General features: G+C 39.9%; 1 protein-coding gene and 1 long non-coding RNA gene across 4 annotated transcripts in view; one reads left to right on the top strand and one right to left on the bottom strand.

Annotated features, from left to right (window-relative positions):
• Positions 1-22,107, top strand: part of lrp2a (low density lipoprotein receptor-related protein 2a) — a 393,751-nt gene that overhangs the window by 24,289 nt on the left and 347,355 nt on the right. The gene's annotated exons all lie outside the window — the stretch shown is intronic.
• Positions 1-22,107, bottom strand: part of LOC132392487 (uncharacterized) — a 38,085-nt gene that overhangs the window by 14,005 nt on the left and 1,973 nt on the right. The window contains exon 2 of one of the 2 annotated variants that reach the window (XR_009511558.1): positions 11,713-11,799. This is a non-coding gene — a long non-coding RNA (uncharacterized LOC132392487). Of the gene's footprint in view, positions 1-11,712; positions 11,803-22,107 lie in introns of both variants that reach the window. The other variant, XR_009511557.1, reaches the window with a different exon arrangement.

Genomic DNA, 22,107 nt, shown 5'->3' on the forward strand with positions numbered 1-22,107 from the left:
TGATTCTGTAGTGGTAAACCAATATACCAGAATAAGTACTTGAGTTCACTGCATTTAGGTGGTTTTAATATTCTAGAATTTTTAGAATCAGTATCAGGTTTAATATTACTGATATATTTCAGAAATTTGTTGACTTTGCGGCAGCAGTACAACGCAATGCATAATAACAGAAAATATTAATATTCCATTAATGCGACTGTACCTTTTGTATTCCTCAGTTCTACCCATAAAACTTCACTAGACGAGTTCTCTAGTTTGTCCTGACTGACCACTGCTGTGACATTTTCCCTGACTAGTAATGCTACAACTCCCTCGCTTTATCTCGTCTAAAACAACGAAGCTCTGGAACAATGAGCAGCCAGCCCTGCTGCTCTTGCAAGCAAGTCTCACTACTGGCTATAATGTCATCATTCCAGGTGTTGATCCTGCCCTGTGCTCATCATTCATGACTATAATACTCCTTGTATTGATATACATGCAGCTCACAACGTTAATCCCACCATGATCAACTTTTGATTACTGATTTTCTGTGAGTGTGTCCTTAACTTGTGGTGGAGTCGTTGGGGCCCCGTCATGACGAGTTTTTTGCACCGATCTTTTTGGTGATTGCTCATCGTATGGCATGTGTTGGGCATCTGAAACCTGGCAGAGCCCATCCCTCTCCGTTGTTGGGAGTGGGTTTTTTTTAAGCTCGACCCAAGCACGGATGGAAAGCGTGAAAGGGAGCCAGCTGGATTCAAACTCAGGACCTCTCACCTCGAAGTCCAGTGCTGATGCCACTATGCCACCAGCTTTACATAGGCTTTACATAGGTACATAGTACCTCTTTCCACAATCACTCCATGATTTGTTCTGCTGCTCTGGTTCCTATTTCCTTGCAACTTTAGTTTAAACCCCCCCCCCCAACCCCTCCTTGCAACACTAGTGAGTATTCACACTAGGAAATTAGCCCTCTTCAGTTTAGGTGTAAACCATCTCTTCTGTACAGGTCCCACTTTCCCTGGAAAAGAGCCCAAAAATCTAAAGCTCTTCCTCCTACACCAACTCCTTGGTAACGTGTTAAACTATATGACCTCAGTAGCACATGGTATGGGCAGCAATCCTGAGATCACAACCCTGGAGGTCCTGCCCTTAACTCATTTTTTAGGACCCCATCACATCTCTTACCCATGTTAATGTTACCAGTGTGGACCATGACCTCTGTGTTCTCACCCTCCCACGAGACTGCTGTGGACTCAAACCAAGATGTCCCTGACCTTGGCATCCAGGAGGCAACATACCATCTGGGAATCTCGTTCTCATCCACAGAATCCCCTTTCTGTTCCCCTAACCAAAGAATCTCCTAGCACCACTGCTTGCTCCTTCTCCCCCCTTCCCTTCGGAGCCACAGAGCCAGTCTCAGTGCCAGAGACCTGACCACTGAGGCTTTCGTCTGCTAGGCCAACCCCAGCAACAGTATCCAAAGCAGTATACCTGTTGCTGAGGGGAATGGCCACAGGGGTACTGTGCACTGGCTGGGTCCTGATGGTTACCCAGTAACAGTTTCCTGCACTTTGGGCACACAAATTTTAAACACATCGTCCCTTATCTGGAATCCAAACCATCATGTTCTAGATATTCCAGATGGAGGAATCAGTTTCTCAGTCAGTCAGTTCCTTTTAGTACCTAATAAATATCTAGGAAGTATCTTCCCATTTTTGAACTGCAATGTGTTTAGGCCTATGTTCCTTCCCACTACTTCATTAGGTTAATTCTTGGCATGATGGAATTATCTTATCTGTGCTCCAAGGCAAGTGGTTCCATGGTGTGGAAATATAAACATCATGGTATACAAAGTAATTAAAGTTTGCAGAATATCAGCAAGATCTCCTTACTTCTGTATTTTAATTCCCTTTTCATAAACTCCATCATGTCATGTACCTTCCTCATTTTCTACTGAGGATCTAACCTGGGACCGACGGATCGATGTAGTTATAATGCTGGCATGACAGCAGATACATTTCATTAAGAGTTTGAGGAGATTTGGTATATTACCAAAAACACTCACAAATTTCTACAGATGTACTGCAGAGGCTATTCTGTCTGCATCACCGTCTGGTATGGGGAGGGGGGCACTGCAGAATACACTGCAGAAAGTTGTAAGCTCAGTCAGCTCCATAATGGAACTAGCCTCCCCAGCATCCAGGGTATCTTCAACAAGTGATGCCTCCAAAAAGGCAATGTAAATCATTAAGGACTCTCCCCAGTCAGCCAGGACATGCCCACTTCTCATTCCCACCATCAGGAAAGAGGTACAGTAACCTAAAGGCTGAAGGCACACATTCAACAATTCAGGAATGGCTCTTCTCCTCTGCCATCAGATTTCTGAATAGACATTGAACCCATGAACACTACCTCACTACTTTTTTTTCATTCTGCACTTCATATTTAATTTAAATTTTAAATATAAATATACTTATTATTGTAATTTAGTTTTTATTAAGTATTTCAATGTACTGCTGCAGCATAACAACAAATTTCATGACATAAGCTGGTGGTATTAAACCTGATTTTGATTCTGATTCTGAACTAATAAGGCACAATACTTTAATGTGAAAGCTAATTGTCATACTCAGTGGGATCAGATCACAGCACTTACTTCAAATAAATTAGCTTCCTTCATTTCACAATACAGTCATGGTCTATACTTACTTTACTAAACTTAGTAAAACAAGTAAAACAGCCCCTTTGCCATCATCTGTAATCCTTGTTTAAAATTATCATAAAATATAGGAGCAGAATTAGGCCATTTGGTCCATCGAGTCTGCTCCACCATTTTATCATGGCTGATCCATTTCCCTCTCAGTCCTAATCTCCAATGTCTAACTTTTGAACATATTTCAAAATTGTCAGCTGTGTAATGACTAAGAGGAAACAAATATTGGCATTTTTGTTTAAACTGTTTTCAAGTATAAAATGGAGGATGATTAAATACAGCTGAAAATTCGGATAAATCTCAATAGACTTTCCAGATCGAAGAAGAGAACATTTACGTAGAATGTAGAGCCTTTGTCAGAAACTTCGTCCTGAAACTTTAAACTACCTCTTTTCTTTCTGAATGCTGATCACCTTGCAGCATTTTCTTTATTTCAGATTTCCAGCCATTGCAGTATCTTGCATATTGGCACAAATCCATGTACAATTTATGGAGAGCAGACGTTTGAAACATTTCAAAAATTCCTTTGTAAAGTCACTGGCATTCTCGTGTTTCTACTGCTGTACCTGATATGGGAAAATTTGAACTCTGTTTATAAATCAAAATGTGTATTTGAGAGAATAGAAAACCTCAGAGATAAATTTATTAAAATATCGGACGCTTGCTAGCTGACAGTTTTTTTTTGCACATGTTATCAGTGCCTCTTTGGCTTGGCTAACTGCATGAACCTGAAATTCCTCACCGTTGTTCCCTGTCCAGGGATTGATCATTGTCTAGGCATTAGACTTTCAATGTCATCACTGAGAAATTAATTTATCTGTACAAACTAATTTGTATAATTCAACTTTTTAATTCAATGGCTTACAGTTCTATATTAATGTACTGCAAAAATTTTAGTAGCTGTGTTTAATAAATTAACTTTTGTTCAACAATAGCACACACAATGTTTACACAGTTAAAATGCAAACATAATTATGTACTTGTTGAAATACAGGAAAGGACAAACCAGTTTGTTTGGCAATCAACAGTCATTCTATTTCCTTCACCTACACACAAAATGGATGTTACAAGAATGTTGCTAGGTCTGGAGGACCTGAGTTATAAGGAAAGATTGAGTAGGTTAAGACTTTATTCCTTGGAACATAGAAAAGATTGGAAGAAGATTTAATAGAGGTACATAAAATTATGAAAGGTATGGACAAGATAAATGCAAACAGGCTTTTTCCACTAAGGTTGAGGGGAATATGACTAGAGGTCATGGGTTAAGGATGAAAGATGAAAAGTTTAAGGGAAACAAAAGGGGAAACTTTCACTCACAGGGTCGTGAGAATGTGGAATAAACTGCCAGCGAAAATGGTGCACGTGAGCTCGATTTCAACATTTAAGCAAAGTTTGGATGGGTATGTGGATGGAGGGCTATGGTTCCAGTACAGGTCAATGGGGGCAGGCAGTTAATTGCTTTTGGCTCATACTATGTGGGCCGATGCCTGTTCTTGTGCTGTACTTTTTGATGACTATAACTCTAAAAATGGCTGTTTGCACCAAGAACAAGCTACTTGTAAATGTTAGACTAATTACTAACTTAGCTTGAGTTTACCAATCAACACACACAAAATGCTGGTGGATCGCAGCAGACCAGGTAGCATCTCTAGGAAGAAGCACTGTAAAAATGGAGCATTTTTTTCATGCTGGGGGAAGACTGTTTAAAGATAAATAGTCTTTGCTGAATTGGTTGTCGATTGCTGCTGCCTCATCCATCTTGGATGCTGACGTTTGCAGCTTTTTGGTACTTTCACGCTGAATTCCTTACTGTCACATTGTCTTCCAAAGTAGTCACTGGTATTTGGATTCGATCCTGAATGGCCATACTAATGAAAAGGCTTGAGTGGCTGCCTTTGTTAGTTCATTTAGAAGGTAGTGGGGTTCTGACAGTGAGCAGTTCCTTGTCATTAGTTAATTAATCCAGATAACTGTTATGTCACCTCTGTGGGATGCCTCCTTTCTTAAATCAGCACTGCAGTTTATCAGTATTGTTCTGCATTCCTTCCCTATCATTTCTTTAGAAGTAGTCTAGTTAAATTACCACAAGCTGCAGGTGACATAAAACTGTGGCTCAGTATATTTCAAGAAATTTGCTTTTGGAAGGTCTACACCCAAGTAATTGGGAAATTGAATTAAAAAGTTAAAAGTTCATTACTTTTAAAATGCACCAGATTTTAGAGTTTTTTCGGCTTGGCATATTAAAATTGTACAAAACAAAAATAATACACTATTCTTGCTTAAAATGTTGAAAAGAATGTTTCATCTTTAACTTTATGACTTTTGCAGATCAGTTCACCTTCTACTCACTTAACTATTCACAGTAACAGAAATTTTGACCAGGGATGTCCAAGCTTTTGCATGCCACTGTGTGTGACCATGGATTTGTGCCTTGGAAAGTTTACAGGGCCCAAGCCTGGGGAAGGTTTTCTTTTGTGGAAGACCAGCAGTTGCCAAAGCTGCAAGTCTCCCCTCTGCACGCCACCAATGTTGTCCAAGGGAAGGGCATTAGGACCCATGCAGCTTGACACCAGTGTCGTTGCAGAGTAATGTGTGGTCAAGTGCCTTGCTCAAGGACATATGCAGCCTGAGCCAAGGCTCAAACTAGCAACTTTCAGATCACTAGACGTACGCCTTAACCACTTGGCCACGCGCCAACATGTGTTTATGTGTATACATATATACATATGTATATTCATTAGTGGTGGAAAAAATGGAAATTAAGAAAAAGTAGTCAAGTGGTATTCATGGGTTCAATGTCCATTCAGAAATATAATGACAGAGGGGAAGAAGCTGTTGCTGAATCATTGGGTGTGTGTCTTCAGGCTTCTGTACCTCCTTCCTGATGGTAGCAGTGATAAAAGGGTATGTCCTGGTTGTTGGGCTCACCTTTTTGAGGCTTTGCTTCTTGAAGTTGTCCTGGATATTCAGGAGGCTGGTGCCCATGATGGAGCTGACTGAGTATGCCATTCTCTGCAGTTTATCTCGATCCTGTGCTGTAACCTCTCCTCCACCCCCTTCATTCCAGACCGTGCTGCAGCCAGTTAGAATGCTCTCTACAGTACATCTGTAGACATTTGTGAGTGTTTTAGGTGACATAAGCATTAGTGCAGTAGCTTTGAGGTGCTGTATTGTAGGAAATGCCGAGTTTCTGATTTCGGGTATTGTCTGAACTCTGAATTTGTTTAATGGGAAATTGGTCTGTAAATAGCCGTTACCTAATTTTGCTTTCAGGAACAATTGAAAAGGGTGCTTACACTGCATGTTATCCTTTTGGTTTTTCTAAGGATCATCCCAGCACATGGCAACCCTCACCCCACACTCATTCCCAGTTGAATGGGGCGGGGGGGGGGGGGTGTGGAATCTCAGTGAAACTGATTGAATGTCGAAAGGCCTAGATTGAGTGGATGTGGAAAGGATGTTTTCTATGGTGGGGGAGTCCAAGACCGGGACGCAGTCTCAGAATAGAAGGTTGTCCGTTTAGAACAGAGGTGAGGAAGAATTTCTTTAGCCAGAGAGTGGTGAATGTGTAGAGTTCGTTGTCACAGATGGCTGTGGGGGCTAAATTATTGGCTATATTTAAGGCAGAGGTTGATAGATTCTTGGTTGGTCAGGGCATGAAGGGAGACAGGAAGAAAGCAGGAGATTGCAACTGAGAGGGGAAATAGATCAGCCATGATGAAATAACAGCAGACTCAATGGGCTGAATGGCCCAATTCTGCTCCTATATCTTATGATTGACTGAGAATTTCTTTAATCCTCTTATTTTTAGATTAATTATAAAGGTTCCTTTCTGATTTGTATTTCCCCAGTGACAAATATTTGATGTATTAAGATGTACATAGTTCATCACCTGAAGTTATTCAAAATTCTTTTTTTTTAGGCATACACGAGGAAATCTGCAGATGCTGGAAATTCAAGCAACATGCACAAAATGCTGGTGGAACACAGCAGGCCAGGCAGCATCTATAGGGAGAAGCTCTGTTGACGTTTTGGGCCGAGACCCTTCGTCAGGACTAACTGAAAGGAAAGATATCTCCCTATAGATGCTGCCTGGCCTGCTGTGTTCCACCAGCATTTTGTGTGTGTTTCTTTTTTTAAAAAAATTGGATATCTCATGCTGTCATGGAGATTTTCTGACTGTACCAGTTTGTGGATCACAAGGGCGCTCATGATGTCCTCTTACTTAATCTTGATGTTTCTTTTCCCTGTGGTTCCTCTCACCCTCTCAGTCTGTTTAACGTTGTTTCATTTCTAAGAAGTCTAATAGTTAATTTCTGTATGAGAAATGCTTTGTTAAAGCTGTCATAACTCCAAAAATCCTCTTTAAAAATTGAATTTCAAAGAACTTCAGATGAGTATTTGAAAGCTTTTACAAGCTTACTGGCTGATTAGCTCCTAAGTTAAGAAATAGAATTTTACCCGGTTGCTACTTCCTAAATAGAACTGAACAAAAATTTCTGAACATTCCTAGACTGTTTCAATAGTTTGGTGTTTGATATTCAGTGATTTTTCACTTGCTTTTTCCCATTTGCGCTATTTGTTCTTTTTTTGTGTGTTGGGTGTTTGATGATTTTCTTGAACAGGTTCCATGGTGCTTCTTTGTTTTTTTTGTGGTTATCTGCGGGAAGACGAATCTCAGAGCTGTATACTGCATACATACTTTGATAAAATGTACTTTTGAGTCTTTAGTATAACAAAGTGACATTGAATGTGGATGAAATCTATATGTTTAGAAACTAGCTAGAAAAGGGTTTAGGATTGCTTGCAAATTTCAGTTACTGAATATCTTCTTGTAAGGAATATCTTGAACCATTTCTGGAAATGACCTATTGTAATTAAAGGTAAAGGTACCTATGTACGTATATTCTAACAAGGTATAATGCCTAAACATAAATCTAAATGAAAATTCAAGTTTTCATTGTGTTTCAAAAAAAAACTGCCAAAGCTAATTTATTGAGTAATATTAACATAGCAGTTATTCTGATTTACTTGCGTCTTCATTCTTCAGTTATAAACAATTATTTAGTTATTTATTTTTACGCGTTGAGATAATGGGGCTTTCCAGCCCTATAAGTCACACCGCCCAGCAAACCTCCGATTTAATCCAGGGCCTAATCACAGGACAATTTACAATGACAAATTAACCTACGAATCTGTACATTATTTAATGGTTACATTTGTATGTTAATCCACATGGATGTTCAAAATTGCATAGGAGGGAGGGAGAGTGTGATTTCTTAAATTTTATTGATACTGTATATCTAAATGTACTATTTTAAAATCATTATTTTAATAACTAAATAAAACAGTTCATTATTTGTTTTCTGAATTCTACCAAAGACTTTTGGTGGTCAAAAGATACAGGGCCTCAGCAGCTTGGAGAGAAGATTGAGTATGTAAAAAGAAGTAAAACAATAACATTGATTCTTAGACTGGAGAGAGGTCCATATGGGATCAATATGAGGACTGCTGAGTCCCATGTTTCTTTATATATAATATCTTATATTTTTATACTTCATGATTGAGACTTTTGTATATTGGGCAGATGAACAGAACTGCGGCATAGTGATTTGTGAAGAGATAGTCATAGAATTCAAGCATATCCATACAGACTAATGCAGTTCAAAGTAGGTTTATTATTAAAGTACATACATGTCACCATATACAACCTTGAGATTCATTTTCCTGCAGGCATAAACAGCAAATACAAGAAACACAATAATTAATGAATCAATGATGGACTACACCCAACAGGATAGACAAACAACCAGTGTGGAAAGGACAGCAAACTGTGCAAAGACAAAAAAAAAAACAATAAATTATGAAGAACATGAGATGAAGAGCACTTGAAAGTAAGTCCATAGGATGTGGGAGCAGTTCAGTGATGGGGCAGTGAAGTTGAGTGAATCAGAATCATCACCGGCATGTGACATGAAATTTGTTAACTTAGCAGCAATAGTTCAATGCAATATATAATTTAGCAGAGAAAAATTAATAATAATAAATAAACAAGTAAATCAATTATGTATATTGAATAGATTTTAAAAAAATGTGCAAAAACAGAGATACTCTATATTTAAAAAAAAAGTGGGGTAGTGCCCAAAGATTCAGTGTCCATTTAAGAATCTAATGGCAGAGGGGAAGAAGCTGTTCCTGAATCACTGAGTGTGTACCTCCTACCTGACGGTAACTGTGAGAAAAGGGCATGTCCTGGGTGCTGAAGGTCCTTAATAATGGACACTGCCTTTGTGAGACACCGCTCCTTGAAGAAATCCTGGGTACTTTGTAGGCTAGCACCCAAGATGGAGTTGACTAGATTTACAACCTTCTGCAGCTGCTTTTGGTCTTGTGCAGTAGCCACTCCATACCAGATAATGATGCAGCCTGTCAGAATGCTCTCCACGATACAACCATAATAATTTTTGAGTGTATTTGTTAATGTGCCAAATCTGTCCAAACTCCTAATAAAGTATAGCCACTGTCTTGCCTTCTTTATGACTACATCGATATGTTAGGACTAGGTTAGATCCTCAGAGATCTTGACACCCAGGACTTGAAGCTGCTCACTCTCTCCACTTCTAATCCCTCCATGTGGATTGGTATGTGTTCCTTTGTCTTGCCCTTCCTGAAGATCATGCTCAGCTCTTTCGTCTTGCTGACAATGAGTGCCAGGTTGTTGCTGCAGCACCACTCCACTAGTTGGTATACCTCACTCCTGTACGCCCTCTTGTCAACACCTGAGATTCTACTAACAATGGTTGTATCGTCAGCAAATTTATAGATGATATTTTGAGCTATGCCAAGCCACACAGACATGAGTATATAGAGAGTAGACCAGTGGGCTAAGCACACACTCCTGAGGTGCGCCATTGTTGATAGTCAGTGAGGAGGATATGTTATCACCAGTCTGCACAGATTGTGGTCTTCCGGTTAGGAAGTCGAGGATCCAATTGCAGAGGGAGGTACAGAGTCCCAAGTTTTGCAACTTCTCAATCAGGATTGTGGGAATGATGGTATTAAATGCTGAGCTATAGTCAATGAATCCTGACGTAGGTGTTTGTGTTGTCCAGGTGATCTAAAGCCGTGTGGAGAGCCAGTGAGATTGCATCTGTCATTGACCTATTGTGGCGACAGGCAAATTGCAATGGATCAAGAGTTCAAGAGTTTGATGGTTGAGGAGTAATAACTGTTCCTGAACCTGGTGGTTTGAGTTAATAATCAGCTCCTTGGTTTTGCTGACATCGAGTGAAATGTTGTTGTTGTGGCACCACTCAGCCAGATTTTTAATCTCCCTCTTGTAAGCAGATTCGTCACTACCTTTGATTCAGCCAATGACAATGGTCTCATCAGCAAACTTTAATATGGCATTGGAGCTGTGCTTAGCAACACAGTCATAAGTGTAAAGTGAGTTGAGCAGGGGACTAAACCCAGCCTTGTGGTGCACCTGTGCTGATGGAGATCGTGGAGGAGATGTTGTTGCCCATCCGAACTGACTGGGGTTTGCAAGTGAGGAAATTGGGGATCCAATTGCACCAGGAGGTATTGAGGCCAATGTCTTGAAGCTTAACTTTGAGTTGATGATAGTGTTCAATGCCGAGCTATAGTTGATAAGAGTATCTTGATCTATGCATCTTTGCTGTCCAGATGTTCCAGGGTTGGAATGGCATCTGCTGTTGCCCTGTTGTGGACGGTTGGCAAATTGGAGTGGATCCAAGTCACTTCTCAGGCAGGAGATGATGTTTCATCACCAGCCTTTCAAAATACTTCACTGTGGATTTAAGTGTTCCTGGACTATAGTCATTGAAGCAGGTTACTGCGTTCTTCTTAGGAAAGGGTATAATCTTGAAGCAGGTGGGTACCTCTGAATGCCAAAGTGAGAGGTTAAAGATCTCTGAATGCTCCAGCCAGTTGATCAGCACAGGTCTTTAGTACTTGGCCAGGTACTCCATCTGGGCTGGATGCTTTCTTTGGGTTCACCCATCGGAAGGATACTCTCAATTTGATAGTCATAGAGTCATAGAAAAGTACAGCACAGAAACAGGCCCTTCAGCCCATGCCAAAACCACTTAAACTGCCTACTTGCATCAACCTGAACTAGGACCATTGGTCGCCATCTCCTTATCATCTATGTGCCTATCCAAAGCTCTCTTAAACATTGTAATCGAGCTCGCACACCACTTGTGCTGTAGGTTCATTCCACCCCCTCATGACCCTCTGAAGACATGTCCCCTCATGTTCCCCTTAAACTTTTTACCTTTCACCCTTAACCCATGACCTCTGGTTACAGACCCACCTAACCTCAGTGGAAAAAGCCTGCTTGCATTTACCCTATTTATACCCCTCATAATTTTATATACCTCTATCAAATCTCCTCTCAATCTTGTATGTTCGAAGGAATAAAGTTCTAATCTATTCAGTCTTCATCTGTAACTCAGATCCCCAGTCCCGGAACCATATTTGTAAATTTTCCCTGTACTTTTTTAACCTTGTTTCATCTTTCCTGTAGGTGGGTGACCAAAACTGCTCACAGTACTCCAAATTAGGTGTTATTCATGTCTTATACAGCTTCAACATAACATCCCATCCCATCCCATCTACTCAATACTTTGATTTTTGAAGGCCAATTTATCAAAATCTTTCTACCTGTGACGTCACTTTCAATAAATTATGGACCTGTATTCTCAGATCCCTTTGTTCTACCACACTAGATCCAAAGATACTCTGATACAAATCATGATTGCAAATTTGGAGGGAAATTATTATGTAAATGGGTTAACAATGTCCTTGTTGTTACTAATTTTCTATATAATTAATAATCTGCAGCCTTGTCTATGGTTGCCAAAACTACTTAAAGGGACAGAGAACAATCCAATGTACACATAAAAATATGCAAGATATTCTGCAATAAGCAATAAGCTAACAAATAAAGTGAAAAAACAAAATGTTCTAATTGTTTTATAAAAATCAACATTTACCTGTTAATGTACAGTCTGGAAGGATATATTGTACTGTATGTCCTTCAGAAGAATGTATTATTCTTGAAACAGAGCACATCTCCAAGGCTACTGGAAACAGAAAAAGCATTGGGGATAGAGTGAGCTGGGAAGAGTGATAATAACACTCCTGTAAAAGGGTGAATATAGCCAGCTGGTGGCGTAGTAGCATCAACACTGGACTTCGAGGAGAACAGTCCTGGGTTCAAATCCAGCTGGCAGCTTGCACTCTTTCCATCCATGATGGGCTGAGCATTGAGCTAGCAACTCAGCCTCGTAAAAGAAAAACTGAAAAACACAAGGTGCGGTGTTACGAACCCCGTAACTGGGTCACTTACCAGCAAAGATAGAGAGGTCCGTTGAAGTCTGATGGTACTATTTTTAACAGTATTTATTGATAAAGGGGCACAAAAATAAGATCAACGCAAACATACAGATAATATACGTCGTCAATACTACATCTAAAAGCGCGGGTATAATAATAATCAATAAGAAATAGCTCTGTCGTTGTCTAGGGGATAATGTATTGTCCGATGGAATAAAAGTCACTGTTAGTTCGTTCAAGCTGCAGCGTTTTGGGGTTGAGAGAGGGACGGGTTAAACTTGCCCAGTTCTTTGATGATGCCAATCCTTCGAGTCTTTTGGGAGTTGGTTTCCCCGTTGTTAGCTAAAAGCCAGTCTCCCGTGGTGAAAGCCACCGGTTCCGGGGCAAATGGAACCGAACGCACGTGGCCTCCTCCCCACCGGCTTCCGCTATTACGGGATCGCTAGCGTTTCTTCTGGTGCGTCTGAGGGGCTGTTCCCACACACCCTCTTTTATCCTGACTCACAGGGTCTCAGATGTCAATCAGGTTGGGGTGAAGCAATCCCTCCTTCAACCAGCCCGCTTTGCCTGAGGGCTTCCACGTAGCACAGTATTGCAATACACAAGTTTGTCTCCAAGAGACCATGGCCGTTTCCCGTAGCTTTATATCGCCGGGGGGAACAAGACATTCCACACGTCTCTCTCTCATTTCCTGGGTCTCCTGACCCAAATCAATAGTGATCTTGCGATTCTCACAAAGGAGGGGGCTACCCCGCACCCTTCGGCCCATCAGAGCTGTGGTACATGCATAACAGCGGAAAGAAACATTCAAAGGGGCAATATACATTATTGCGGGTCACTATGTCACATTACTGTCTAGTTTTATGAGTGAGAAAAAATAAACAGCCTTTGGATGTCATTCTTCAACAACTATATGTCAATAATATAATATTCCATGTATAATCTAATTAATAATACATTAACACTATATTTATTGATTTATTGAAGTACAGCACAGAATAGCCCCTTCTGGTCCTTCATGCTACACTGTTCAACAACTTCTCTGATCTAATCCTAGCTAACCTTGGGAGAACTTACACTGACTAACCAACCAGTACATCTTTGGATTGTGGGAGGAAAGCGGAGGAAGCCCACACAATTACGGGGAGGGCGTACGAACACCTTACAGGCGGTGGTGGGAATGCAGTACCATATTAATAATGGTCTATAAGTAAAGTGCTGTGCAAAAGTTTTATAAAGTGCACAGACTGCATTTGTGAATGTGGAGCAGCAAGTGAGTTTATAAAACTGGCAGGAGCAAAGGATGTTGAGAATGGCAGGTGCAGTGTGACAGGTGGCAGAGGAGTGCCAGGATTGGTAAGTGGCGCCAGTGTAGACACACCCTGCCCTGGGACAACAGCAAAGCTCATTTGATTCCAAACAATTGGTTTATTGAGCATTACAGAATATCTCTCTAGTGCTTCCTGCTCCTTGTTCTCTCCTTTCCCCTTTTCCCTGCCATGATTCCCCTTTCCCTGCCTTCTTTCCACTCTCAGTCCACAACAAGGATCCATGTCACAATCATAAGACCGTAAGATATAGGCACAGAATTAGGCCATTTGGCCCATCGAGTCTGATCCGCCAACTCGTCATAGTTGATCAGTTTTCCTCTCAGCCCCAATCTCCTGCCATCGCCCCATATCCCTTCATGCCCTGAACAATCAAGAATCCATCAACTTCTGCCTTAAACATACATAGAGACTTGGTCTCCACATTTCCACAGATTCACCACCCTCTTGCTAAAGATATTCCATCTCATCTCCATTCTAAAAGGATGTCCCCTTTTCTGAGTCTGTGTCCTCCCATCTTAGACTCTGTCACCATAGGAAGTACCCATTCTATTGAGGCCTTATACCATTCGATAGGTTTCAATGAGGTCACCCCTCATTCTTCTGAATTCTAGTGAATACTGGCCCAGAACCATCAAATACACTTCATATGACAAGGCATTTAATCATGAAATCATGTTTGTGAACCACTTTTGAATTCTCTCCAGTTTCACCAAATTCCTCTAAGATAAGGGGCCTAAAACTGCTCACAATACTCCAAGTGAGGCCTCACCAATGCTTTATAAAAACTCAACATTACATCCTTGCTTTTATATTCTAGTCCTCTTGAAATGAATGCTAACATTGCATTTGCCTTCCTCACCACAGACTCGACCTGCAAATTAACCTTCAGGAAATCCTGCACAAGGACTCCCAAGCCCCTTTGTGCCTCAGATTTTTTTTGTATTTTCTCCCTATTTAGAAAATAGTCAACATTTTCATTTCTTCTACCAAAGTGCATGACAATACACTTTCGGACACTGTATTCCATCTGCCATTTATTTGCCCATTCTCCTAATCTGCCTTAGTCCTTCTGTAGCCCCTCTGCTTCCTCAAAACTACCTTTCCCTCCACCTATCTTCATATTGTCTGCAAACTTTGCAACAAGACCATCAATTCCATTATTCAAATCATTGACATATAACGTAAAATGGATTGACCCCAACACAGATCCCTATGGAACATCACTAGTCTCTGGCAGTCCCACTCTTTGCCTCCTGCCAATCAGCCACTGCTTTATCCATGCTAGAATCTTTCCTGTAATACTGTAGGCTCTTAGCTTGTTAAGCAGCCTCATGTGTGGCACTTTGTCAAAGGCCTTCTGATTATCCAAGTACACAACATCAACCAATTTTCCTTTGTCTAACCTGCTTGTTATTTCTTCAAAGATCGCCAACAGATTTGCAAGGCAAGATTTTTTCCTTAAGGAAACCATGCTGACTGTAGCCTTTTTTATCATGTGCCTCCAAGTACCCTGAGACTTCATCCTTAATAATCAATAGACTAACTGGCCTATACTTTCCTTTCTTCTGCCTCTCTCCCTGCTTGAAGAGTGAAGTGACGTTTGAAAATTTCCATTCTTCCAGAACCATTCCAGAATCTGGTGATACTTTAAAGATAGTTACTAATGCTCCCACAATCTCTTCAGCCACCTCTTTCTGAACCCTGGGGTGTATACCACCTGATTGAGGTGACTCATCTGCCTTCAGACCTTTCAGTTTCTCAAGAAACTTCTCTCTAGTTATGGTAACTTCACACACTTCATGATCCCTGACACCTGAAACCTACACCATGCTGCTAGTGTCTTCCACAGTGAAGACTGATACAAGCTACTTATTCAGTTCATCTGCCATTTTCTTTTCTCCCATTACCACTTCCCCAGCACTGTGTCCCAGCATTCCGTTATCCCACTCACGCCTCTCTTTTACACTTTATGTATCTGAAAAAGCTTTTGATATCCTCTTTAATATTATAGGCTAGCTTACTTTACTATTCCATTCTTGGCTTTTTTAGTTCTCTTCTTTTGGTTTTTAAAAGCTGCCCAATCATCTAGCTTCCCACTAATTTTTGTTCTATTATATGCCCTCTCTTTGGCTTTGACTTCTCATTGGCTATGGTTGTGTCATCTTTCCTTTAGAACACTTCTTCCTCTTTGGGATGTATATATCCTGTGCCTTCTGATGGCTTTCAGCAATTCCAGTCATTGCTACCCTGCCATCATCAATTCTGACCAACTTCTCTCTCATGCCACATACACAAAATGCTAGAGGAACTCAGCAAGCCAGGCAGCATCTATGGAAAAGTGAATAGTCTGCCAGCATTTTGTGTGTGTTGCTTGGATTTCCAGAATCTGCAGATTTTCTCGTTTCCTCTCTCATGCCTCTGTAATTCCTTTTACTCCGCTGTAATATCGATACATCTAATAATCAGATTTATCATCACTCACATGTCAGTAACAGCAGTACAGTGCAAAACATAAAATTACTAATTACTGCAGTATTATGCAAAGGTCTTGGGCATCCTAGATATATATATATATCTAAGATTTTTGCACAGTACTGTATATATTAAGTGTTGTGTGTTTGATATTACAATAATATTTGAGTAATCCTCTGTGTATGTATAATATAGCATTCTTGATAGTTTAAATAATAAATAAAAATAAATAGGCAATTTCGTGCATGATGGGGACATTTCATGGTGATTTTTGTGATCAGCAGGCCAAAATCCATAAGACACACCAAAAGGTATTCAGGAAGCAAATTCTTTGTTGTCTAGTGTAATGTGGCAGTGTTGCACCTGAGGCAATTAACTAATTGATCTGCAACTCGTGGATAGTTGATTCCTCTTCACATTGATAATCAATACTCTAGTTAAGAATCTAGTAAAATCTCACTGTGTCCAGTTTACCAAAGCATATTGGCATCAAGCCATTTACCTCACAGCCAGAGGGAACTCAGGATATTTAGGCATGTATGTTTTGATTAAGTAGCAACCTAAAACACATATTTACATTACAGAGAAAGAAAAATTCTACACCTACAATGTTAATAGTGATAGATTTGTTTCTTTACCTTATTGTATTGCTACAGAATGTTCTTCTCACCGTGTACTGTTGACTTACATTTAAAATATATTTGAAATATTGCTTAAAATATTATCCAAGTAAATTTAATCTTAAAATGTGATCTTTAATATTGCCCTGTTGCAGAACTTCAATGTAACAATCTGTATGATTATTGTATTCTTACATTAAAAGAACTGTGTTCTTCACAGAAAATATTTTTGATTGAAAGATATAATAATGTTCCAACAGCTAGATAATCAGAATCCGAATCAGGTTTAATATCACCAGCATATGTTGTGAGATTTGGTGTCTTGGTGGCAGCAGTACTCTCGTGTCTTCCTTTAACTAGTTCAATGTCATTCCCAAACCCTCACCTGTACTGGGAGAACAAGATTAGACTTGTGATTTGTTGTGGGCTTGGGAATGATGGTCTTTAAATATTATTAATGTTATGTTTTGTAACTTTAAAACATTGAACTAATTAAAGGAAGACAGGGGAATCTAGGAATACAGGTGTAACTTTGTCTTTAAGCAAGCCACGCACATAGCACAAATCATAAATTGATTATTTTTACTTATAACCCATAATTAATAGTTCATAATTCAAGTCAGAATAACTGATGCCCAGATTAAGGAAGGCTTTTTTTGTTGATCCACAAATTAAGCAGGTCATCAGTGACAGGAAATTCAGAGAACTTCTAGTGAGACTGGAGAAAATTGCATTGCAGGCATTCAAGGATGTTGTTGAAAATTTTCTTGGTAACAACAGAGGACCAAAATATGTGCAGCTGGTTGACAACATGTTTCAAACATCCAAAACCATGAAATGCAACAAGTCAGTAAAGATTCGTTTTCTGTAAATCTTGGTGCTGTCAGTGCCAGGCATTGTGAAAGGTTTCACCAGGACATTGCAGTCACAGAGAAATGGCATCATGGCAACTGGAATCTATCAACAAAAGCTGATTATTATTGGCGGGAAGAGTAGAAATGGAAATCAACAACAAAACAATTTTAGCTTGGACTAAAGCAAAGCATCAGCACCATTATGCAATTAAACTCATTATATTCAATAAAAGCTAATTTCTTGTTTCTCCAAATTCCTACATGATACAAGTAGTCTGAAATTATATTGTGTTCAGCTTCAAGCAGTATGGAATTGATGGCTTTGAGACAAAGTTTGCAGATGAAATGAAGATATATGGATGTGCTGAGGAATCAATGCGATTGCAGCAGGACTTAGATAAGTTGGAAGAATGAGCAAAAAAGTAGCAAATGGAATATAGTGTTGGGAACTGTATGATAATGCATTTTGGTAAAATAGTGTACTATTATCTAACTGGGGAGAAGGTTCAAACATCAGAGGTGCAGAGGGACCTTGGGAGTTCTTGTACAAGATTCCTAGAAGGTTAATTTGCATGTTGATTCTGTGGTAAAGAAGGCAAATGTAATATTGACACTTATTTCAAGGGGAATAGAATTTAAAAGCAAGGATATAATGCTGAAACTTTATTAGACACTAGTCAGGCTGCACTTGGAGTATTGTCAACAGTTTAGGGCCCCATATTTCATAGAGGATGTGTTGTCATCAGAGAGAGTACAGAGGAGGTTCACGAGGATGATTCCAGGAATGAAGGGATCCTTATGAGGAGTCTTCAGCAGCTTTGGGCCTGTACTCACTGGAATTTAGAAGAGGTAAATGGGGAGTAGAAGAATTTTTTTTACAGGAAGGAGAAATTGATATTCATACTATCATGTTAGAGGCAACCCACACAGAATATAAGGTGTTGCTCCTCCACCCTAGTGTTACTAAAGCAATACTAAACCATTGATGTTTCCTATGCCAGTTAATGTCACTGGGTGCTTCCATGCACAAGAAAATTACGTACACACAGGGAAATGAAATAATTTCAAGAAGTGTGCAATACATAGATGAGATTTTCAAGTAAAATTCTGTTGTGCAGTGAAGAAAACATTTATTGAGTTGATAACTGAATTTCAGGCTGCACGAACTGTTCAGGAGGTGCACTCTTTTGAGGTTTTGCATGTGAAACCTGTGCCTAAATGCAGATGCTATGCTGTGTAGCATCATTTGTCGAAGATATCTAGGATTTCAAATCTGTTAGTTTTCATCTGTGAATGCAGACAAGTAAGCATTGTGTGTACAATTCTGGCTTATCTTATAAACCATGAATGGTTGGCAGATATGTTTGCTTTATCTTGCGCTGCATTCTTCGTGCTAGGAAGGCATGTGCTTTGCAATTAAGTGACTATCTATGATGTGATGGATTCTTTAATGAACTTCAGCCTATCTGCTTTTAGGTAGTAACAGAGCTATGTGGAATTTGTCAGAGATACCAAGAAGAGTATTGTTCCTTTCTCCTTAATGATTCCTGTTACCTACTTACCTTTCTTGCTCTATCAAAAGTAATGAACTTAAATAATAATAAATTATTAAAATATGCTCGTCTTTATATGTTTGAGTACTTCTGTCTTCCTGTAAACTCTGCAGCATTTAGCTACAGCACTTCAGCTGCATGGTAGCATAATGGTTATCACAATGCTTTATAGTACAGCAACTGGTTCAATTCTCGACATTGCCTGTAAAGAGTTAGAGCATTCTTCCTGCGTCAGTATTAGTGATACCTGGGTGGGTAAATATACTTTGTCCGAACAGTGTTCCTCAAGTGCTTCTCAAGAAGGGCCTCGGCCCGAAACATTGACTGTTTATTCATTCCCATAAATGCTGGCTAACCTGCTGAGTTCCTCCAGTATTTTGTGTGTTAATAGCTTTAGATGTCTTGTAATTAATTTCCGTATTTAAGTTTTAGTTTAATTTTAATTTGTTTATGATCATTTCATAAATTTTTGGGAAATCCTTCATGTGCATTATCTTTTAGGGTATAGGCTGAATAGTTCTTTTTAGCTGCTATTAGGACTTTGGGCCAAATTTTAAACTAAAAACAAATTTATTTACTGAAATTCAGCACAGATTCCAGCCCTTTGAGCCGAGTTGCTCATCAATCCCCCAGTTTAATGCTAGCCTAATCATGGGACAATTTACAATGAACAATTAATCTACTATCTGGTGTGTCTTTGGACTGTGGGAGGAAACCCATGCGATCATGGGGAGAATGTGCAAACTCCTCACAGGCAGTGCTGGAAATTGAACCTGGTTCTAGTCCTATAAAACGTTATGCTAACCACTATGTTAATGGTTCATATATATTTTTATCCCATAGAAACTTACCTATTTTATCATTAATCACATGATTGGTGGCACTAAATAAGTAATTAATTCCAGTTTCTGCATTTCGTGAGAACTGCTTCAAAAGTTTCATGTGGTTAAGATAGGATTTCACTGTAATCTCCGCTCGAAACTTTTAATAGAACTCATAAGATTATGATCTTGCTGTCATAGGTATTGAATAACTTTATTGAAGCTCTTGCCCAAGTTCCTCTAAAAGTTTCAGTACGCTAAGTTACCCTGTACAGATCAGTCTAATGTGTGCATTGTTTTCTAAACTTGACTTTACATAATTTGGGTTAAAATTAAGCAAGACTGAAAGCCACATCCAATAAGATTGAAATTAATTGAATGAAACCAAATAGTTTTGATGAAAATCGTACTCACATGATATGAAGGCTGGATGACTTGCAAAATCTCATTGCCAAGGTAGAATGGGAGATGTAGGATAAATTCACAAGGTGGGTTTTATCTTCAGCAATTTACTTTGCAGTTTTTAATTTAAGACCATAAGCTATAGGAGCAGAATTTGAACCATTTGGCCCAATGAGTCTTTTCTGCCATTTCATCATGACTGATCCATTTTCCTTCTCAGTCCCAGTCTCCTGCCTTTTTCCCATATCCCTTTGTGCCCTGACCACTCAGGAATCTATCACCCCATGCCTTAAATATACCTAATGACTTGGCCTCCACAGCTGCCTGTGGCAACGAATTCCACCCTCTGGCTGAAGAAATTCTTCCTCATCTCTGCTCTAAAAGGATACCTCTCTATTCTGAGGCTGTATCCTCTGGTCTTAGACTCTCCCACCATAGGAAACATCCTCAACACATCCACTCTATGAAGGCCTTTTAATATTCAATAGGTTTTAGTAGGTCATCCCTAAGTCTTCTGAATTGCAGTGAGTACAAGCCCAGAGCCTGACATCGTGGTGACATCTGCACATTTGCTTTGACTCAGCACCTGATGGTGTTGTGACAGGGTGTTACATGTAATGATGATGTCAGCATGAAAAGCACTGTCCTTCACCCTCCAGCTTCTACCTTCCACCCTATCTTCATCTCAAAACCTGCTTTTCAAGTTCATGGCAAGCTTTGACATCTGAATTTTCTTTACAGAGATATATCGGAAATACAGATTCTGAATTAACCAAGACACAAGATGCCATTAATTGGAGTGTAAAAGACAAATTGCCAGAGTAACTGTGCAGGTGTCTCTCTTTATATTAAATGTTTTCACAGTGAGAAATTGAAGCCAAAAGTATTATGAAATAAAGCAAAAAAGATGACAAGTGAAAGGACGTAAAAGCTTTCAATAGTAAAAAGGAAAGCAATGCAGCATATGAACAAGACTATAATTGTATTTTATCACAATTTTTTGATTGTTCATATGCTTCTCATTTTCATGTCATGTTCTGTCACACTCTCATGGGTTTTGGCACCACTAGAAGTTGCAACAGAATTAAACAAAATCAGCTAAATACTTGTTTGTGTTTTTACACTAATGAGGTAAGATTAACTATAATAAATTAACTGCTTCCCTGCTTTTCAATCTGACAGCACAGGCCGATGAATATTGAATACTCATTTTGGTCAATGCATGATAAGATTCAGGCTAGAGTGGTGAGAAATTTTACAGTGCAGAGATACCAAAAGGAAGATTAGCACAAATCTCTGAACAGACAGGGAAAACAGCAAACAAAACATTTATTTTAGGGTATTTGTGATCCTCTGGCTAACTGTAATTTCAGTTCAAAATACCTTTATTATCAAAGTCTGCATAGATTATACAACCTTGAGATTTGTTTGCTTACAGGCATCAAGAAACAAGAAACCCAAAAGAGGCCATTTAAAAAAAAAAATGACCAATAAACACCCAATGTATAGAAAGAGAAAAGAAAACACAAATTGTACAAACAAGAAAAGCAAGCAATAGCATTCAGAACGAAGTGAGTCCATAGGCACTAAGCCTGCAGCAGCCAGAGCAGGCCACAGCCTCAGCCTCAGTTCATCGGACAGCGGAGTTGCAGGCACAAAGCCCGCAGCAGCCAGAGCAGGCCACAGCCTCAGCCTCAGTTCATCGGACAGCGGAGTTGCAGGCACAAAGCCCGCAGCAGCCAGAGCAGGCCACAGCCTCAGCCTCAGTTCATCGGACAGTGGAGTTGCAGGCACAAAGCCTGCAGCAGCCAGAGCAGGCCACAGCCTCAGCCTCAGTTCATCGGACAGCGGAGTTGCAGGCACAAAGCCTGCAGCAGCCAGAGCAGGCCACAGCCTCAGCCTCAGTTCATCAGACAGCGGAGTTGCAGGCACAAAGCCTGCAGCAGCCAGAGCAGGCCACAGCCTCAGCCTCAGTTCATCAGACAGCGGAGTTGCAGGC

This window comes from Hypanus sabinus, chromosome 4 (genome assembly GCF_030144855.1).
Source record: "Hypanus sabinus isolate sHypSab1 chromosome 4, sHypSab1.hap1, whole genome shotgun sequence".
Lineage (NCBI taxonomy): Eukaryota > Metazoa > Chordata > Chondrichthyes > Myliobatiformes > Dasyatidae > Hypanus > Hypanus sabinus.